This window comes from Rosa rugosa, chromosome 4 (genome assembly GCF_958449725.1).
Source record: "Rosa rugosa chromosome 4, drRosRugo1.1, whole genome shotgun sequence".
Classification (NCBI taxonomy): Eukaryota; Viridiplantae; Streptophyta; class Magnoliopsida; order Rosales; family Rosaceae; genus Rosa; species Rosa rugosa.
The window spans coordinates 22,514,455-22,530,203 of record NC_084823.1 but is presented as its reverse complement, the minus strand read 5'-3'; the positions used below and the strand labels follow the sequence as shown (position 1 = coordinate 22,530,203).

The 15,749-nt window shown below is 38.8% G+C and overlaps 1 long non-coding RNA gene across 1 annotated transcript; it reads left to right on the top strand.

Moving 5' to 3' along the window:
• The first annotated feature begins 4,334 nt into the window (after positions 1 to 4,334).
• Positions 4,335 to 7,064, top strand: LOC133742228 (uncharacterized). Its single transcript, XR_009862433.1, has 3 exons — positions 4,335 to 5,183; positions 5,978 to 6,054; positions 6,936 to 7,064. It is a non-coding gene; the product is annotated as an uncharacterized LOC133742228 (long non-coding RNA).
• The last annotated feature ends 8,685 nt before the right edge of the window (positions 7,065 to 15,749 follow it).

Sequence of the window (15,749 nt, the reverse complement as noted above, 5' to 3'; positions counted from 1 at the left end):
TGCTCTTCGGTATTGGCTAAGTCATTGGGTATGCATGAGTGTTGGGAGTTGTTTAGGCCGCTAGGTCGTTTTAGGAACGTGAATACCTTCCCTATAGTATTGACTTGGTTAATATGAATTTGTATTTGACTTATACTGTGTTTTAAGTGTTATACATGTCTTAGCCAAGCATACTATACTCCTTAGGTGATGGAGATTCGAAGGGGTTGTACTTAGAACCTTACAGTTGTCTTGTAGGTTCGTATTGGAATAAGTTCAGTGGCCGCGAGTTACAATCCTTGAGGAATAGGAACCTCTTGATTCAACTCTGTTAAGTCAACGAGGATTGTTTTATGGAAGTGAGGTTCTTGTGGATGTTGAAGTGTTTGGTTGAAGGCATGATGTGGATCTATGCACGTACCTAGTGTGGATACGAGTATTGATTGATAGAAGTTTACCTTCTTAAGTTAGACGTACATATGTTTTTGGATGAGATGTACATGTCAACTAATAGATATCTTGTTTTGTAATGAGATGTCCTTGTGGAGTTTGTTAGTAGGTTTGAGGTTAGGGAAGAAATTATTGTGGTTACTTCTTCCTTGTGCTTGTAAGTTGTTAAGCAGGGTTTAAGGTGCGAGACAAGAATTTTATTTTGTGCTCGATGGTTAGAGATGAGAGACCATTGTTTTGGGTTGTCGTTGAGTACTATAATTCCTTCAGAATCAGGATTGTTGGTAGAATTGGAATTAGTAGTAGTTTTGGTGATTCGGAATTTGAATTGAGTTCGCGAGATATGTCTTATATACGTGGTTGATGTTGCTTGCATCATTTTGGAACGATACGTTGCGATTCACAAGGAAAACTGGATTTGAAATTTATTCATTTGAACACCATGGGTTGATGACCTGACCGTGACTTGTGAATATAGTTTTGTTCAAGTGAATGAAATTGAATTTTGAGGCCTATGTATGGTGCAGGAAGAAGCATGGAGGACATGTTAGAGTCAGGCAAGGGTTTGCCTTTGGTGATTGATTTTAGGTGATATAGTTAAACGCAATTTCAGATATTGATTTTAGTGACTTTGTTAGGTATCCATAGTGGTTCAAGTGAATTACTATGTGATATGGAGTTTGATTCGATTTCTGAATCGCTAAATGTTAGGGATTGAATTGTGGTGAGTTTTTGTTGAAGCAATTGATAGATGGAATTATCGAGATTCTATAAGAGTTGTAAGAGTAACTCTAAAAACGTGGGTTTTTCCTAGCTAACTCAGGATGTGTTTAGCTTTATAAATCCCTAATCCTATCGATGAAATTGTTGTGTTTGGTTTGACTCAGAGGATACTAGCTAGACCTCGATGCGACTTAATTGATTGTTGGATTCTTTTTGAGTGATTGTTTTTATTGCATCATTATGAAAGATGTGTGCAGTAGAGTTGTTTATGGTTTTGAAAATAGTATTGGGTGACCAAGGTTCGATCCTTGGTGTTGTTGTTGGTTAAACAAACAGGAAAGAAAACATGCACACCATCTTATTGAGTTTATATTACAAAAAAAAAAAGAAAAAAAAAAAAAAAAAAAAAAAAGGAAAACGAGGACTATGCTGTACTAAGCCTAGTCAGCAGCTCCGGATGGGTTGAGGCTGAGCTCAAGAGAAACTGGAGATCCACGGTTGTAACCGCCTGAGCCACCGAAATAGTAATCATGTGCACTACCTTCCTCGGAAGTAGTCTTCAGGTTACCAAAGACGTCCTCGCCGTGCACGGGGAACAGAGGAAGAGTTTGAACCTCCTGGTGATCTCCTCCTCGTTGTTGCAGGGATGTTTGTCCTCCTGTTGTGCCAAAAGAGTTGGACTGGTATTAGTGTTGAAGTGTGAGGAAGAATATGAAACAAAATTTAAATCAAGAAATCCTTCATTACCAGTAGAATAGGTGGAACCAAAGTTGAGATCAATGGATCTACCATCATCAGTAGAACTAGTGGACCCAAAATTGATGTCAATGGATCCACCAGCTGGCCCAAAATTGATGTCGATGGATCCACTAGCACCAGTAGAACCAGTGGACCCAAAATTGAGATCAATGGATCTACCAGTACCAAGAGAACTAGTTCCCATGGGCACTGGAGCAGCCTGATTACACCTATTCATCTGCTTCTCTCGAGCCCTGACGTTCTGGAACCAAAAGTAAATGTTCTTACCCTCAACATACCCATACTGGTTCAGCTGGAGACAGATCTCGTGAATCTGCTCTGTAGTTGGGCACTTAAATCCCTTGACATAGTAAAGATCCTTGAGGATTCTTATTTGTTCTGGAGTAGGAATCCACCTGGTACGGCTTCGCCAGAAATCCATGTTGGCACTACTTCCAGCTGCTTGGGTGTTTCCTCCCTCCTCTGTTGGTTGCTGTTGTTGTGGTTCCATTTGTTGCGGGGTTTGGAGCTCCATTAGTTGCAGGGTTCGTGGCTCTTGGGTCATGGGGTGAGAGGATGTGGAAATCGAGGAATACATGGTTTAGTGTTTGAGGGAGATTTTGTTAGAAGGATTGGAGTTGTTGAACTGGTGATTGGAGATCTGAGATTCTCAGAGGAAAGATGAGATCGAATCTTCAAATGGAAGAAAAGATCTGAGAAAGAAGGATTGAAGATTTGGAGGAAAAGATTGAAGATCTGAAAGTTCAGAGGAAAGATGGGATTGAATCAACTAGATGGGAGAGAAGATCAGAAGAGAAGGATTGAAATTGATGAAGAAAGGATTTGAGTTTCGAGAGGAAGGCTGCAGAGTTGAGAGAGAATGGCTGGGGAAAATTTCTTTTCTTTGGTGTGAACAGTTTTTCTCCAGGATGCACCTATTTATAGAACGAGGTGAGCAGATCTCCACCGTTGGATGGACGATCTCTGAGATTCAATCCACGCGTTGGATTAAAGTCGCCCCGAAACCCGGAAAAGCTGTTGGCGCGTGGAGAGCGTGTAAGGGGACCGAGGGAATCTCGAGGCGCTGTGGCAGACAGCTGTAGCCGAAAGCAGATTTGACTTTCCGCAAATCACGGAAGAGACGTGTCGTGGCACGTGGAGTGTACCGACAGTTTGTGTTTATTCTATTGCTTTTGATAGAATAAATAAAAGAATTGTGAGGACAACAGCGAGAGCAGCTGGTGCTCTAGTGGTTGAAGAGCAAAGCTCTTGTACAAGAGGTCAGAGGTTCGAACCTTGCCTCTCGTTTATTTTTATTATGTTCGCTTATGACATAATAAGTAAAACATTTGTACACATTATATTAAGCACAGCTTGTGCTCCAGTGGTTGGTGGGCAAAGCCCTTGTGTAGCAGGTTAAGGTTTCGAACCTTGCCTCCCCCGTTATTTTATTTATGTCGCTTATGACATAATAAATATAACACGTGAGCATATATTAATGAAGGCAGCTCTTGCTTCAGTGGTTGGGAGCAAAACCTTCGTGTTTGAGGTCGGGAGTTCGAACCTTACCTCTTACAAATATTTTTGGATCTCGTATATGCTTGATATACGGACGTATATACGGTATGTACGGTATACATACGTATATACGGTCTGTACGGTATGCATACGTATATACAGTTGTACGGTATGCATACGTATATACGGTCTGTACGGTATGCATACGTATATACAGTTGTACGGTATGCATACGTATATACGGTCTGTATGGTATGTATACGTATATACGGTATGTACAATTTCATACCGTAGCCGAGCTGGAAGTTGGTGGGCCGATTGGTAGGCCCAAATAGTAAGCCCAAATAGTAAGCCCAATTGTTCGGCCCGATTGGTAGGCCCAAATGGTAGGCCCAAATGTTAAGCCCAATCGTTCGGCCCGAATAGTAGGCCCAAATGTTAAACCCAAAGTGGTTTGGGCCGGTTCGAAATGTGGATGGTTCGGTTCTTCGGCCCAATTGGCCAGCCCTAGTGCTTAACCCAAGGATTGAGCAAGCCCAAGTCATCATCATTGGATGACATAATTTATTGGCGTGCTTTTGGGGATGATTTGTTTTGAGTGATGCATCTCTATGGTTGGGAAGAGTGGTGCATGCTTAAGTTTTACTATGGAAATTTACCGTGATGCTAATTGAGTAGCGAAACACTTTGTGGGAGTGTTTACTGTGCTTGTATGCCAGTACAGAGTGATGATCTATGTGAAGATCTATGTGATGATCTATGTGAAGATCTATGTGAGGATCTATGAGATGATCCATGTGACGATTTTGTGTATGTGATGTGGAGTGTTGTTGAGCAGTTGTTGTGTGAGTTTACGTTTGTGATGAAAGGATTTAGTGGCCATAGGAATGTATTTTTATACAAAGAGCTGAGGCTCTGTAGATTACTACAGATTTGGAAAAGATGGAGATTCTATGATTAGGTCAACCTTAATCGAGAGGAATTGACTTACGCTTAAATTTCGGGACGAAATTTCTTTAAGGAGGGTAGATTGTAATACCCCGAAAAATCCAAATTAAATTCTGTGGATTTTTAGAAATGATTTCACGATAGTGGGAGCGAGTACGAGGCTCGGAGGAATTGTGGAATTAGTTCGAACGATTAATTTTCGAAAAAACGAACGTTATTTAGGGGGTCTCAAAAAGTGACTTTTTATACATTGGGAATTTGGGAAAACTTCCTTCATGAAAGTTGTAGAGGACATTAAACCGAGTGCGTGCATATGTGGTACGTAAAAATCGGAGTTCGTATGCGAAAGTTATAAGCAAAATATGAAAGTTACTGTTTATGGTAGATTGGTATAAATTTGAAATGTTACTGTAGCCAGGTAACTTTTCTTTCTTTTCTCTCTCCTTCCCCCGTGCTCTCTCAGTCTCTCTCTTCTGCAACTCTCTCTTTCTCTCTTCTGCAACCTCCTCTTTCACCACCTCTAGACCACCAAATGGCGAGCTGCGAGCATCGATAGACTCGTCTCTTCCTCCTTATCACGCATGTGGGAGTTGTTTACGACGATTTGGCCGGAAATGTGGAGATCGAAGCCAACATTTTTACTGTAGCAAATTAGTCAACGCCGATTTCCGGCCACCTCCAGTCATAAACCCAGGTCCATTAGAAGCGCCTTAAGCCGCTCTTCATGCTCGCCAAGTCTCATAACCCAGATCGAAGCATGGAGGAAGAAAGCATAATTGGAAAATTTCACTGTACATCGGAGTGCTTAATTGTTCGGCTACTTCAAGGTATTTTCTGACTTTGTCACAGTTGAGAAAGTGATTGGAAATGTTGAGATGATGCTGTGGATGAAATTTGGTGGCCAGAGGAGGTGGTTGACCGCCGCGTTGACCGCCGTTGACCGCCCACTGACCGCCGCTTGTGGCGGCGTATTCGACCATATTTTGAGTTTTTATTATCTAGGTGATGATCTACGCATCCTTACGAGCGTTTTGATATATTACAAGGTCATTTTAGAAAACGTTGATAAATAGTGAATTTATGTTTTGACGTTACTATTTAACGTTTTTACGTTTTATCTTCGGTTTACGATCTGTGAGGATCTGACCATCGGTTTTACTTCAAATTTGGATATGATGATCTTATGACTGTCCCAGTGGCTTTGTGTGGTCATGGGCGAAGATCCGACCGTTGGATCTTCGTATAAATGTAAAACAATGATTCGGAAGGCGATTCGTGAGAATCCGACCGTCAGATTTTCGTATAATTTTATGGAGATGTTTGTTAGAGTGATTCAAGAAGATCTGACCATTGGATCTTTGTGATAATTTTGGAGGATGATCCTAAGGGCGATCCGTGAGGATCCGACCGTTGGATCATCGTATAATTTTGATCCGACCGTTGGATCATCGTATAATTTTGATCCGACCGTTGGATCATCGTATAATTAGGATCCGACCGTTGGATCATCGTATAAATTCGATCTGACCGTTGGATCATCATTAAATTAGAATCCGACCGTTGGATTTCCGTATATGTGTGGTTTATGAATGATTGCTAAGTTAAGATCGTATCTGACTAGGTGATTGACGGTTTGAGTTGGTGGACGATTGTGGATCGTATTTTGAGCTGAATTGAAGACGCAGCGGGATTATCGAGGTGAGTAAACCTCACGTGGTTCATATTACGAACCCAATACAATTAATTGCTTTATTTTGTTGCAATCATATGAACTATTGTTGGTGTTACTAGACATTCCTGTGTGAATGTCTGTATATATATTATTACGTGAAATAATATGTATTGTTGGAGTTGTGTTGAGTTATTGTTGAGAAACAATATATTGTGAGAGATATTGAGTTTATTGTTGAGAAACAATATATTGTGAGAGGTGTTGAGTTTTATTGTTGAGGAACAATAAATTGTTGTGATCTGTGGAGATCACTAGGTCACGAGGTGACCATGGCATCTATTAGTGAATCACGCTCTCGTACCGGGCTGGTGGTTATTAATAGTATTAAATCGTAATCACGTCTGTGGCCGGACGAGTGGTTACGTTCAGTTAGAGCTCTAGTCTGTCTGCCAAATGTGGAGTGAACTTATGAGTGAAATTGAGAGTAACTCATAAGTGTCAATATATATATGGTAACCTTATGAGGGAAATTGAGAGTAACTCATAAGGGTCTATATATATATATATGAGTCTGTCTACCAAATGTTGGGAAATCTTATGAGCGAATTTGAGAGTAACTCATAAGTGTCTATATATATATATGAGAGTGAGTGATCTTATGAGCTAAATTGAGAGTAACTCATAAGTGTCTATATATATATATGAGAGTGAGTGATCTTATGAGCTAAATTGAGAGTAACTCATAAGTGGCTATATATATATATGAGAGTGAGAAAGTAACGTGGGTTTGTGGTAGTCTTGAAATCTAATAAATCAACAGTTCTTTCTTGTTTACTCATACTGGCTGTAAAAAGCTTACCGGGTTTTGTGTTGTTGCAACTCCCGGTACACTATTCAAATTGTGTAGCGGGTAATCCTACAGGACAGGAGAACCAGGACGGTGATTGTGCGGTTAGAGCAATTGTTAGAGTTTTACAACAATTGTAAGTTGTGAGGTGTGTTATGCTCATTTGAGCTTTATAATATATTGTGAGAGTGAATTGTAATAATGAACTCGAAGTTTCGAGATTTGGTTTTTTGTAATTGTAATTATTCAGGTTTCGGATTTGAATTTATTATTCAAAATTCGGGGCGTGACATTATATGCCTCAATTTTCTGTGAAAATTTGATATAGTATATATGAGATAGCAAAAAGTCTTTTCCAACCATATTGAAACTACTTAGTGCATCAATATTTCAAATTTGGTAACATGATAGTAGCTCATTCGAAGCCATAAATCAAGATCTACAACTCTTGATATGAGTGTTACCTTAGCTTGAGTAAACATCAATTGTGAAATATTGACAATTAGAATAGACCAAATTCATTTTGACCTGCTGGCCAGAATGATATACTCAAAATTTTGAGTTGAAGACTGCAATCCATAATAAAAAGTAACTTTATCACGTGGAAAACCTCAAGTTCTGTGTCACATATAAATGTGTAGTCATAAAGAGGAGGGACTTCAGGCCCTCATATAATTGGAGATCCAAGAAACTTGAGGTTTCATTTTTTTTCAATTTATAACAACCTCTTAAGGAACATCAGGTTCCTAGATAATCAGAATAAGAAACATTTAGTTTCAATAAGAACTCAAGAGGTTACAATAAATCTGAGGAATAACACAATAGTGCTTTCAACTTTGCTTATTATAAGCAAAAGACATCAGGGATGTGTGATAATCTCAACATTCTTATTAGTCAATGCAATTTAATTTGACTAGTGCCCTTTCAAAAGTGGCTTGATAATCATCCACCATATAGTGTACCATAGGCGACACACGCTCAATTTATAATTTCCTCACATGTGTGGATGTTAGGATAGTATTTACATTGACTCCTGATTTCTCTCTTGCCATGATCCACTTCTGGTGGCATTTCATGGTATAGCCATGTCAATCGACTTTCTTATTATACAATAAGATCCATGAGAAGGAGAGGTACAATTATACATCTCTGGTAATATTGGAGGCGCATGATGCAAAGAGACAATAATATGTGCTCTTCTGGAGCCATCAATCAGATATGTAAGATCTGAGATGATTGTTATATTAGGCTCATAAGCATAAGCCTTAGTAATATTTTCTGGACACCATGAATAAAATTGCATTGCCTGAAAGTCACTCAAAACATAAGTTTGAAGATGACACAAATCAAATTTGTAAGAATTGAACAGTGGATCTCATAAGATACACACGAAGCTTCTGGTCTGTGTTATTCATGTAAAATTTGATGTTCAATTACTGTATTGTTATTTGATGTAGATATTAACATCAAATGCATTTTGAACTTCTGGCCAAAATGACATACTCGAAATGTCGAGTTTAAACTTGATGGCCATAACATATAAGTACTTTAGATGGTCATCTAATTAGTATGATCATAGAGGAACTTCAAGTCCTCATGTAATTAAGCATCAAGGAACTACATGTTCTGATCTCTTTTAATTACAAAATTCATGATCACAAATTTGGGGTATACTCATACTCATTCGTCATAAACCAACAGTTAAATATTTGCTTACTTTTAAATTGGTGTCAATATAATTCCCTCAAAACTTCAGGTTTGAGGTTGACCGAGATTAAAACTCTTCGATAAATTGTCCATATATCCACTCGAAACTTAAGGCTCGTGTCTGCACAATTAGAACTTCAGGTTCTAAGGTGGAGTGAACTTATGGTATAGTAATTAATGTTAGAAAACAGTAAGAATGCTTTAAGCAAGCATAAAGAAGAATGTATCGATCGGCATACGAAAATTTACTTGAAACTTCTAGTTCAAGTTGACATAAAGTCAAATAAACTATGAATGAATTATATGTGTAATCGAAGCTTCAGGTTTGAATATTCTTTCTATGAACTACAAGTTCTAAAATTTCGTAATTTGAACTTCGGGTTCAAATAAATTTGGTGCTCGAAACTTCAGGCTCGAGGTGACTAAAGTGAAGCTTCAAGTTCACTTTTAACTAATTTATATTTTATACTCAAAGCTTCAGATTTGAGTTTTACTGTTAGAACTTCAGGTTCTACTATGAAAGTTTGGGGTAAAGCTATAGTATGTTAACGTTTCTCATACATCAACTATTTTTACCACTTTAAGGACTCATGTTACCACTTTGAGGACTAATATTACTATTTTGAGGACTCATGTGGTAACTAAGAAAATTTACCACTTTAAGGACTCATGTTACCACTTTGAGGACTAATATTACTATTTTGAGGACTCATTTTACCACTTTTAAGGCAATTGTATGCATGTCATACGTTAACACATTGTAGAATTTTCCGAAAGTTTGAACTTCTGGTTCAAAAATATTACATTCGAAATTCATATGTTCGAGATATAGGGCTGCTGGCCCATATGAATAACAAAAAAAAATTAAAAGATCAGTACTGTAATGAAAGTACATAATAAAATACGAAAATTGCAGAGAAGAAAAAGATAAATTATGGATTAATTTTACAGTGGAAACTTCTGGTTCCATGAATGAAGAAAATACGCAGAACTTCTGGTCTGGTTAACTTCATAAATATGATAATCTTGTTTCTCTCCTCTAATTGCACAAGAACATAATATTGTCTTCTAGACAGATTCTCTTTATAAAAAAAATGTAAAGCCAAAAGGCTTCTGGCATTGACCAAGTGTGCAACCTCAAACTACATCTTCTAGAGGTAATTTGAAACTCCAAATTCACAAATAGTCATAAGGAGGAAGGAAACCCCAACATCAAAAAATAATCGGAGGAACTTCAAGCCCTCTTATAATTGGGGATTAAGAAACAATTGAGTTCATATACTTGATTGTATAGCTCTGAGGATCTTCTGGCCCTCGTAATTGCATAAGTTCTTAGGAGCTTCATTTCATGACCCTTGAGGAACTTCAGGTCCCCATATGATCTGATCAAGAAACTTCAGGTTTCGATAAGTTTAAATTACAAAACCGAATAATGAGTAAGAAAAATAAATGAACTTGATCAATTATGCTTAAAAGAACATACCTGAAGCTATAAGTTAACAAATAACCGGTGCCATGATATTGTTCTTGCAATATATAATCGATATGCATATGGACTGATATATGGCATCTAAGCCAAAAAAGCCAATAAGATGGACTAGGATGACATATTAATTAAAGAATCAAAATAAATTCTCAATTTACGTGACCACATACAGAGTTATAGATGGTTCACATTAAGTAGTAATGAACAAAATTGGCTGTATCAAGCCAACAAAAAAAACTGTGTCGATAAGGGATAGAACAATAATTAGAGGTTATCAAGGATTCAAGGATTCTAAAGCTACCTCGCTACGTAATATGTCATAAGAAGTCTATTCATAATGAAATTTCAATTTTCATGATTGTGTAATTATGGTATGACACAATAAATAACGAAACAAAATAATAGAATAATATACAAATAATATTGCATCGGGAATCATATGTATATATATAAATCATTCAAGTTGCATGTATGATCAACATATACTTGAAAACGAAAACCGTAGAAACCATGAATTATGGATGTAGGGATATAAAGGAATCAGAATCGATGAAACAAAAACAATCAAGGTAATTGACGAAATTATAATAGCTGTGCCATGATATAATCTAAAAATTTTGACTCGTAGATTATGAGTTATGGTCAAAAGCAAAAAAGTTGCACCAAAAACTCTTAAATCATCATAGAGTGAAAAAAAAAAATTATAGAGCAAAGCGTGCTGATAACGTGTTATAAAGTAGAGGAAAGATAAAGAGAATAGTTTGGAGGAAGTAGAAGTATCCTCATTCAGTCTCATTAGCCTCTATATATAGAGGTAGAGTTTACATCAAAGTACATAACTAATGAGTATTTACGTGGACAACCACATAGATAATAATATTTACAATATATATATATATATATACGGAGAGGATCGAGAGCGGACGTCCGCACTTTCGCTAAAGTGCGGACGGCGACGCAGCAGCACGGCTCGGGGCTCGACGGAGCGGCGGAGCATGCCGGACGGAGGCCAGGGGTCGGACGGACCTATCTGCAGTCGGGTGGAGTCGCCGGCGACCAGGTTGCTGCGCTGCATGTCCGGTTGCAGTTGCAGGTCGGGTCGCTGCCCAGAAACCTGCAACCCCGACCTTCTCCGACTTCAATCGCTGCCCAGACGCGTTTGGGAAGCCTCCGGCCTCCGTCCGGCAAGCTCCGCGCCGCCGTCGCTGCCTGGAACAGCCTGCTGCGTCGCCGTCCGCACTTTAGCGAAAGTGCGAACGTCCGCTATAGATCGGGCCTCTATATATATATATATATATATATATATATATATATATATAAATTACATTATATGTCGTTTGTTCTTTTGAAATTTTTCCTTGGTCGGATTCATCATTCATAACGTGCCACTACATTAATCAGATAAATTCAATTAAAATCGTAGTTAAGCTGTGTCCATACTTTTTTTTTTTCAAAGGAAATGAAAGACTAATTCATTGATTAAACATCATTACATTTAGAGTTTATAATAACCTCCACACTTAGAGGAATATTTGAAAAGAAATCTAACATAAAATTGCCAGAAATGGCCTCCTGCGCTAAAGAATGTGCATTCAACACCACTCTAGCTTCCATAGCCCGATGAAGCAAGCCTCTTAAGTCTTCAATTAGGAAGCCAAGCTCCGAATGATAGAGATGAGTTAGTAATGGCATGAACCAAATCCAAAAAATCTGATTCAATTATTGCGGGTGTAAAATGGTGTTCAAGAACCAAGTGTGCACCCAAAATCAAAGCTAAACAACTTTGCATGCCAAGACGAATGAGCAGCCATCACTGTATGCCTAAAACCTCCCAAAAAAGCTCCTTCATGGTCTCTAAAAACACCAACCAATCCTATGAGACCCGAACTCAATTGATAAGCAGCATCAACATTCAGTTTCACAAAACCAACAAAGGTTTTTTCCAATTTGGTTCATTTCTAGTCATTGGATTTCAGAATGCTTAGTTTTTGGGAGTAGGTTGCAATGAACCAAAACAAAATAAACCAAAGTGGGCCCAATGATGTGGCCAGTTCCTGTCCACACAAACTGGTTACTTTTTGTTGACTATTAATGGTTTGCTAACTGTAATTTGTGTGGGTCATGGTAAAAGAATGAGGAGTTTCTGGTATTTTAATTTGGCAGCTGGTATCTTTTACTGTTGTGCTCCTAGTATCTTTCATATCACCTATTGATTTCCGTTTGGATATTTGACATCAGTGTTTGGTAACAAATCAATGTTAGGATTCTATAAATCTTCTTAAAGTCGGTTGACAGGACCCGCCCCGAAATTTCACCCTGAAATCTAAGGTGGCCCTACATGCAGGGCCCACTTATAAAGAAGATTTTACTGAAAGTTCGGCAGAACTTGCCCTAAAAATGGGCAACCCAAAAACCTGTAAAAGCACATTTACACTTCTAACAATCCAACCTTATTCTCCTGGAGCCACCATGCTCCCCAAATCCAACCAACTCCACAACCAAGTAAAACAAAACAACACTTGAAATACCAATATCCCAGCAAAAGATCCACAATTTAATTTACAATAAATCCTCGTAGTTGGGTAATAAATCCTAAATAACGAATACTACAAATTTAGATAACAACTCCAAGGTGATTAGAGCAATCTAAGATACTAAAATTGAGATGATAATTCGTAGGTTAAATAGATAACCTACATACAAGATGTGTAATACCCCAGAAATTCGTTATTATTTTTCGAGGATTTTTCAAATTTTTTTCAATGATTGTTGGGACGATTTCGTGGTTCGGAAATGGAGTGGAATTATTTTCGGACGAATTTTTATTCGAAACACAAAGTTTTAGGGGGGTCACGAAGTTTGACTTTTTATATGTTGGGTTTTTCCGAAATCTTCCTTCACAAAAGTCGTAGAGCGTGTCGATACGAATTTGTGGATATGTGGAACGCGGAAATCGGAGTTCGTATGTGAAAGTTATGATTTATGGAAGCTTCTGCCATTTTTGGAAATTACTATAAATAGAATTTTTTGAAATTGGAAAATCAGAATTTACTTTTTTGGAAAGCTTCCATTTCAGGAAAGCCAGAAACCCTCTGTTCTCTCTCCTCAACCACGACCGACCCGACCCGTATCCAGATTTCCCACCCGGGCAGCGTTCCTTTTTCCGGCGATCTTCGACGAAGGCGCTAACACAGATCGACTCGACTCCTTGTTCTGGTCCTCCCTGTGGTGGTCTCTAGCGGCGATTCTCACCCACGGCGATGCAGCAAGGCGGCGAAGGTAGAGGCAGTCGGACCCGATCGGAATTTCCTCCTCCGGCGACGGCAACGGCTCAAACTGGTCTTGTTAGCTTCGTGGGAGCTTCCTCTTTCGATCCTTAGTGGTGGTTTCTATTGATTCTCGTTGGTTTGCTGCAACTCAACATGAACAGTAAATAATGGGCTTGTGGCTGCGATCGGCAGCGATCTAGGCCGATTTGGCTTGAACCCCAGGTATTAAAGTTGCTCTACTTGGTATTCTTGACATTTTGGATGGTTGGATTAAGGTGGTTTTGGGTTTGGCCGGCGACAGGCGGCGGTTGGCGGTGTTTCCAGCCATGTCAGGGGTAGTTTCTGGTTTTATATATCATCTACTCGTCGATACGAACATTTTGATATATAAAACGTAATTTTTGGAGATCTTATGAATTTGTTAGGGTTTTTACAGTTTTTGATTGTTTCGGTTATCGATCCGTGAGGATCCGGCTTTTCAATTGACTTGTAACTTTGTCATATCGATCGTAGAAGTATTCCGGAGACTTTGGGTGGTCTCGGATGAGGTTTCGCCTCGATTGGCGTTACTTATGGGTTTTAGTTCAATTTGAGGATTCGAACTTTAATCGCTTGTTCTGAATTTAGATGCTTTCGTACCACAAGTGGTATTAAGATGTGATTTTGATGTGATTAGGTACGTGGAAAGTGTGTTGAGTGCATTGAGACGATTAATGCTTATCTCGGTTTGTGTGTGAAGACACAGTAGGATTCAGAAGTGAGTAAATCTCACAATATTCATTTATGAACAAAGTTACCTTATCGTCTTAGAGTTATTTAGTTAACTGTGACAATAGTTGATAATAGTGACATTCTTGAGTGAATGACTACGTGTGTGTATATATATTTACGTGAAATATATACCTCCTTGTAGATTTGACGTACGATGAAAACAATATGCATGATTATGTTAACATTATTGTTTTGGGATGTGATTTTTCAGAAAACAATATATTTTGGAAATGATGATCGATTTCTATTGTTTTGAAAAGTATTGAGATTGGTGTAACATTTTGGGTCCAGTGCGACTCGCTTAATGTTTTAATCTCGTCACAGATGGTGAGCAAGATTGGGAAATCTTTGAGTAGATTTGTGGAACATTTTGGGTCTAGTGCGACTCGTTTAATGTTTTAATCTTGTCACAGATGGTGAGCAAGATTGGGAAATCTTTGAGTAGATTTGTGGAACATTTTGGGATGTGGATAGTTGACGCAGGCCAGTGTTGGCGGCGATTCTGGTGTGTGATGGGTCCGAATCCATCGTCTCTCTGTAGGGATAGAACAAGCCCATATCAATCGCACATCCCAAGTACCGAAAGATATCTTTTACACCAATCCAATGGCGTCACGTTGGCGCAGAGTTATAACTAGCTAACAAGTTCACAACATATGAGATGTCTGGTCTTGTGCATTGGGGTAAGTACAATAATGCGCCTATTGTACTCAAGTAAGGCACTTCTGCCTCTTAGCACATCTTCGTCATCATCCTTCAGACGAAGATGATCATTTTCAGGATCAAGACTACAGACTATCATGGGGGTGCTTGAAGTTTTGACATTGTCAAAATGCCTAAGCATCTATCAACACGATGCTCAAGTTTCAAACTGAGACATAATCGTGTTCTCCCAAAATCGTTCATCTCAAAATCGGATTTCAAGTGTTCAGCGGTTTCCCTTAACCCTTTAAGAGCTTCCAATGAAGATCATGTACAACATGAACCGCGATAGAATCCGAAACTTGTTATGGAAACTCGCGGGCATATCCCTTCCTAATCAAGTAGTCACTTTAGTGAGCGTTTCAACCTTATTGCAAACGCGCTCCGTGGTCTAGAGCCACTTGACTTGGGTAAATGAAGTTCGCCATGAACCTTCATGTATATTATGTATCTAGATCCCCATAGAGATACGTAGTGACCACATTCGTAAGCTGCATGATCAGTTATTTGGAAACTACCAAACTGACAGGGTAGTGGAGTGCAATGACATCCATTACGAGAGAATATGTCTCATCGAAGTCGATTCCAGGGCGTTTTGTGAGAAACCTTGCGCCATAAGGCGAGATTGCCATCTCTTTTTCTCATCACCCTTTCTGACGAAGACCTATTAGTCAATAGGTTTTATGTTATGAGGTGTTGGCATCACTGCCTCGAAAACCTTCATCTTCGTTAGAGAATCCAACTTAACCTGGATCACATCCTTCCATTTAGGCCAAATTTCTCTACGTTGGCATTCATTCATCAATGGAGCGTGGTTCGATATCATCTGACTCAACAAACTCATGCGCAACTACATCATCAATTATGATGGAGTTTCTGTCCCACATCTCATCTACACTAGTGTAAGTTTCATAGAGCTCTATATTCTCAGGAATAGGT